Consider the following 7,192-nt stretch of genomic DNA (forward strand, 5'->3'; position numbering starts at 1 on the left):
TAAACACAAGGAAATGCTCACTGGCTATGTTAGTTTAAAGAACTCATTGCTTCATTTCCAGCTGCCACTAAATTTAGGCTCCAAGACTAGACAGAAAAGTAACTCATGCCCTAGGTCACATACCATTCTTGGAAGTGTTAGGCATTGAGAATTTACAACATAACTTCTTGCTTGGGGACTTGAAAGGAAAGGTCAGCCCTGGTTTATACCCATCAATGATGAGATGTATAGGTCTTTTGGAGACTCCTAGAGGGGAACCTAGAAACCTTGCAGCACCACCCTTAAATATATCCCTATGAGGGAGTGCCACTGAGCCAGCTAAGAGCCCTCTGATTCAAGGGTGCATAACATATTAATTACTTAATCAATATTTCTCTAGCTTATGGCCACCATTTTCATAGAAAGTCACCTATTGAAGGGAGGAGAAATAAGGCATCATGATGAATATCCTCTTATCCATGTCCAGATGTAAAAAGACACTGGTTTTCATTTGTGTTGAATCCCAAATACACACAATAAGTAAATATTCAGTTGAGTTAGAAGAGTAAAAATAGCTTGCAGTTCTAGAGGACTTTTATCAGAGGATTCAAAGCATGGTATAGATGTGAGTAGTCATTTAATCCTCACATCATCTCAGCTGAGGACAGAAGTATTATCTTCCCCATTCTACAGATGAAAAAGCAGAGGGGTAGCGAGTTTGTAGTGACTTTCAGAAGGGCACGTAATGACTGCTGCTGGGGATCAATCATTGCATGTCCTGTTACTCAAACTTCTAAGCATTTTATTTATTTATAGTCTGATAGTGCCCACAGACCTCAACCAAGATTGGGGCCTCATTGTGCTAGGCACTGCAGATAAATGTATCTGACTGACTGAAACACTGGGGCAAACGAAGTTAATAGTGAATTTCCTGCCAGCAGCAACAACAGCAGTATGGAAACAAAATTCTGCCCTAATGTATACTGCATGCTATCTCATTAAAACCAATTCTGCTCTGTTCAATAACAATTTCTATAGTAAATTGAGCTGGAGTAAGTGAGAACAGAATCTAGCCCATTGACTGCTGTTGGGTGACACAGACTGCAAATTAGTGCAAATCTGGACTATGGTCTTTAAATTCAGAACAAGATGAAAATTCATGTTCTGCTTTAGTGTAATAGTAAAATCATAGTAAAAACAATGGTCCATGTAGTCCAAATTTCCTGTCTCCAACAGTGGCTAATGCCAGATGCTTCAGAGGAAGGTGCAAACCTCCCAAAATGCAGCTAATTGTTCCATACTATTCCATGAAGAGGGTAGGGAGTAATTTCATCCTGATCTCAACTGAGTTATAGGTTTATGCCTTGAACCATGAGGAATGATAGCATATAAGTTTTTATCCTAGCTAGCATAAAAAATGTAATTATATTTGTCATATAAATACCCCAGGTCCTTTTTCCTCACACATAACTTGAAACTAGTTGTGATTACTTGACTGAAGCACGCAAACCCCAGGTAATTTTTCAATGGGAGATATTTTAATTATCCACTCTCAATCCTTGTGTCCTATCAGGGATGACTTTTCAATTTACAACTTTCTGTTGGCCTTTTCCGCTATGAAAGCCATTATATATTAGCTGATCTTTCTTTCCTTCAAAGGCAGCCACTACAAGTATAAATTGTCTTAGGGGATCTGGTTTGTCGTTGATACTGGGCATATCAGTGCCAGCCGTGACTTAACTGGCATTGCAGAATGGACTAAAAGACACATAATGACAATGCCCCAAAACCAAGTAGACAAAGTTTAATATGGTAAAAGTAAAGACTGGCACTGGCAATCTCTTCTAAATCAGATTAAAACTAACCAAGGGCGGGCCAAAGGTAATTGAAATGGTGATGTGGGTGAATGCCTTACACCTTTGAAGATTTGATTTCAAATTCTAGCCCAAGCCAAAAGTGGAAGTGAACTTGGGAGACTTTATCCTAAATCACTGTATGTCCAAAAAACAGAACACCAAATACATTTGGACACACTTGTTTTTTATTGCTTAAAAGTGACCCAAGATTGCAATGACAGGCACTCAGGAATGCAATGGAAAAGACTGCTGTGGGTAAGAGGACTAAGGTGCATTGGTGGAGCTGTGCGAGTGAAGCTTGCTGATTGCCAGCCCATAATATAATCTATATTCTGCCCTCCCTTCTATGTGCCTTAGTTTGAATTAAAAGATCAGTATTTGCCAATAGTTATCAGAGCTTGGTATATTACCATAGTTGTTCCCTACATGTGCAACAGGAGATATTTGTGGTAACTTTTTGTGATGCTTGGCAGATATTGACATTTACATAAAATTAAATTATGTTCATACATCAACTCTAAAGTATATGAATCAGAGTTTTAACCAGCCTTGTGCTCACTGAGTTTCTATGCCCTATGGTTTATTACTAGAACTGTCATCCTTTGTCAGGGGATGACAGGAACTATAGTCATCAAGTCCTTTCTTCTTCAGAAAGATGTCAAATCATAGTTTTTGCTATGTTGTCTAATCCATCTTTTCAAAGATTCTTATATTCAAGTGTACCCGGAACATAAAAAAGAGAGTTTTGATTTTATGATAGGATACATGTACTTGATCTGAAAATTCAATAAAAGGAAGCCAGATGTCTATATACTTATTTACGTTAGTCTGTCTTCTGTGTCAGTGTCTCTATTAAAACTGTGCTTATTTTTCATTGGCCTCTTCTGCGTCTCTGATTTTTATAATAATTTAGCATTGAATGGGGCATCCAATCCACTGAATTTTTTCTGGTCTTCCCAAACTAAAGTGCATCTTCAGATCACAACCTGTACCTCTTTATGGTAGATGAATATCTCCAAAATCAATATATTTATGAACTAAAGTGATTGGCATTTCTAAAGGGGTAGAGTTCTGTTTATGTCAATAATTAAAATGATTGTCCATAGACCACCACTGGTCCTCTGAGCCCTTGAGAACCAAGCCTTAGATAGCTGGGCTGGTTATGTTTTAGAGGTTGTTCCAGCAGATTATTCTCCTTTCATGAAGCAATTTCAGAAGATTAAATTAGAAAGATAGTGTGTCATTCTGTTGTCTTTCCCAAGCAGTTTTGGATGAATCTGTTATAACAAAGTCTTAATGGAAAAGCATGTTACGGGTCGCTACAGATATTCTAGGCAATTGGTTGTCTTGCTGAGTGAGCTTTTGTAATTTCTGAAACTTTCTACCATACAGTTTTATTTATTTATTTGCTTATTTAGGAAAAGATATTTTTTTCTTCAAATGGACACTGTTTTCACTGTCTATTGATATCATCTCTCAGTACAGTTGCTAAACTTGTGGTATTTCTCTATATCTCTGAATGGGACCACACCTTTTCATTCATTTTATAGTTTCATTTGTGAAAGATCCAGTTATGATCCTCTGTTTCCCTTCTTCTTGAAATTATTATTAAAGTGATCACAATGAAAATCACTTCTACAAAATGTCATAATGACATATCCTCAAATATTATATGTTGCATTGATGAGGTTTATTTATGTAACTGATTCAAAACATACATGATTACTATATGAGATAGTACAATTCATATAAAATCAAACTCTCCTCTTCTGTCAAACCAGATTAACTTCATCGCACCCACCCTCAACTTCAGTGGCAATGTTAACATAGAGAATTTTCCTCATAATCCATATCTTTTCTTTCTGACATTATTGGGGAACTAGCAGTCATACTGGTGTCATGCACTGAGGCAGGACCAAACATAATTAGACCATCCCTGATGCGTGTTTGTCTAACCTCCAGTGATGGGGATTCCACAACTTGCTTGGTAACCATGTTCTTCAAGCCCCAATATGCCCAAGCACTAAGCAGGGACTTAACTTGTCCCATTGAATTCAGTAAGATCACTCCTGCTTAAAGTTACACGTCTGTTTAAGTGATTTACTAGATCAGAGCCTATAGCATTATGTGACTGGAAAAAAACACTATTTACCTGCCTTTTCACTGAATGTCATACTATATGTAAATAACATTATCTGAAGGGAAACTAATATTCAGTTGAAACTCAAGGGTCAAAGAAACAATCTTAAATGTTATCCAATAAAGAATCCTACATAAGAATTTCAAGACATATGGCCTCATTCCTATATCTGAACATTTTATGATCAATATATTTTGTAAAAGATCTCCATATTTTTCTTGTATCAAACACCTAATCATCCCTAGATGTATTTATTTTCCAGGGAGGCAACTCCAACGGCAGCATATCACTGTGGCTGTACATACAACACAAGTTATAGCACAAAGCAACTTAATCATGACTAGAATTATTTCAAGTATTACAAGAGCTTCAACTCAATCATGAGAAATAACAAACAATTCTTCTAACAAAGTCCAAGAAATCTCAGGCTGACCTTTAATATATGGCTATGTGCTAAATTATCTAAAGCTATTGTCAGGAGAAATACCTGACTCATATGCAACAACCACCAATTCTATTTATACAGTGGCCTTCATGCTGATTTCTCAAGTGGTTGGTCTGTTAACTAAACACTTAACAACAGGCACAAAATGTGTTTCTGTTTGTGCACGTACATAAACATTTCTTTGGCCTTCTTAAATGGCTCTAATTCCTTGTGTGCCTGCAATCTGCTATCTGTACAAGATAGTGGTTGCACTTTGCATGTGTCTACTTGTGTACAAACACTGATATGTATGTGCCTGTTAAATAGCCAGACACTATGTGTGTACAAACGTTAGCATCTGAATGCGCAAAACTCGTGACCTATTTCAGATGCACAAGAGTGTGCACTTTCTATCATATGTTTGCTGCAAAAGTATAGACACAAATATGTGCATGCAAAGTTTTGCACACACATTTGTGGAGGTCAGTTAGGGGCCAGGCTGAACATTTACCCTCACTGTGCTTCATAATACGTTAGAGAAAAATACTGTGGTGCAGTCAGTGGTGGATTAGCCACTGGGCCCACTTGGAAGCCCCTGTGCCCCCTGACCTCATGCCCGGCAGAAACCGCAGGATAGGGGAAGCCTCCACCCCACCCTACCCCATCCCTGGCAGAAGCCGTGGGATGGGGAAGCCCCCCCCAGTGGCAGCCCCTGACTCTGCCTTAGCAGAATCCATGGGATGGGGGAAGCCCCCTTCACCAGCCCCATGACCTGTCCCCAGGAGAAGCCGCAGGATGGGGGAAGTTGTCTCCTCCCCCGCCCCCCAGTATCCAATTTGCAAACCAGTTGTGTCTTTTTGTATTTTTAAACCGGAAGGGTAGTCTAGTGGTTAAGATGCTTGCCTAAGACTTGGAAACACATGTTTAATTCCCTGCTGTGCCACAGGCTTCCTGTGTGACCTTGGGCAAGTCACTTAGCCTCCCTGTGCCTCACTTCCCCACCAGTAAAACGAGAACAACAGTCCTTCTTACCTCACAGGAATGCTGTGAGGCTAAATCCACTAATGCTTGGGAAGTGCTCCGATACTACAAGAATAGATTATAGAAGATTAGTTTAGGTGGTTGTTGGGTTTTGCGGAGCATTGTGGTGGAATTACAGAAAACAGAGATGAAACTATCTCAGTCAGATCATCTAATCCATCTCCTGGGGTCATGGCAGGAAAACTCATTACTGTGTAATCTCCAAAGCTCTGTTAAATCTGGCTGTAAATGTTTCAACTGTCAAAGTTTGCACCATATCCACTGTGAGACTATTCCACAGATGAACAGACCTTATGGCTAGAGATGTTTTGGACAGGCCAGAGAAAATGCCTGGGTCCTGGTGATCCCTGCAGTCAGGCTCTGCGATACACTAATTGGAGAAGTATCAGAGGGGTAGCCGTGTTAGTCTGAATCTGTAAAAAGCAACAGAGGGTCCTGTGGCACCTTTAAGAGTAACAGAAGTATTGGGAGCATAAGCTTTCGTGGGTAAGAACCTCACTTCTTCAGATGCAAGTAATGGAAATCTCCAGAGGCAGGTATAATTTATGATTTATACCTGCCTCTGGAGCTTTCCATTACTTGCATCTGAAGAAGTGAGGGTCTTAACCACGAAAGCTTATGCTCCCAATACTTCTGTTACTCTTAAAGGTGCCACAGGACCCTCTGTTGCTTTTAACTGGAGAAGGAAACTTGCACTCCCAGTGCACACACTGTTCTTGTTCTGTGTTGAAAGAGAGGACTTCAGTCTCCAGGACTGTAAATTGAAACCCTTCATCAGAAGAAAATTAGCTAAATAAAACCAAGGACACATATATTTATATATTTGAAATAAACTCTGCAACCTTTGTAGATCCTCTCTTTCCTACTCCTCATTCAGGACCATAAAGTGTGATATATTGGTTCAGAGACATTGAGTAAATGAATACTGATGCCTGATAGCGTTATTCTATTCATTATAAACGAAGTTTGTAGCAATAAAATTGGTGACACTAAGCATGGCAAATATTAATAGCACTGCTAATTATATCATAATAAATTAAAGTTATAGTCTTGCAAACAGCTATTTATTAAAGCAGACAAGCATTGGTATCATTATATGTTTGACAGGATCATATAAATCAAGGGTTTGTTTTTTTTTAAAAAGAGAGAGAATGCTGGACAGATTTCTTTGCAATTCTTATCACAAAGCACAGCACAATGCTGGGTGGAGTTGCATCAAGTGGCCTTCTGGATCTGTAATGAGCCAGGGAGCTGGTAATGAATTCGCCACAGATTCAGATGGTTCACAGATAATGCAAATTACCTGCTGTTCCTGAAACTCTGCTAAAGGCACATCAGAAACTCACTACCAGAGCACAGAAGGGATGATTTGTTCCTGATGTACAGTGAGCTCTGAAAGCAGTTGCACTAAAGGAAAAATGCAGTGGGATAGGATGCTTAGAAATAGTCAGGACATGCCTGTTTGGTGTGAGGGAGCACCAGTGCTTAGTGGCAGCATGCGGTCAATGCAGAACGATGCGAATGATGATCTCCTTTACAGGGGCATTACTTAAGGCTGCTGGTCTCCATTGTTTATTTACTGTATTTTTGGAAGGAAGAATAGTCGATAAGGAACAGGATTGTGAAACAGGGCCTGTGTTCTATTCACCACTCTGTGACTAACTCCTGTGCCTAAATAAATTGAGGACCTGGGCCTAACTCCCACTGATTTCATACCTCTGCGCCTCAACCCCTTTGTGTCTTACTTTTCCC

Source organism: Terrapene carolina, unplaced genomic scaffold (assembly GCF_002925995.2).
Source record: "Terrapene carolina triunguis isolate 2854851 unplaced genomic scaffold, T_m_triunguis-2.0 Scaffold96, whole genome shotgun sequence".
In the NCBI taxonomy this organism is placed as follows: Eukaryota; Metazoa; Chordata; order Testudines; family Emydidae; genus Terrapene; species Terrapene triunguis.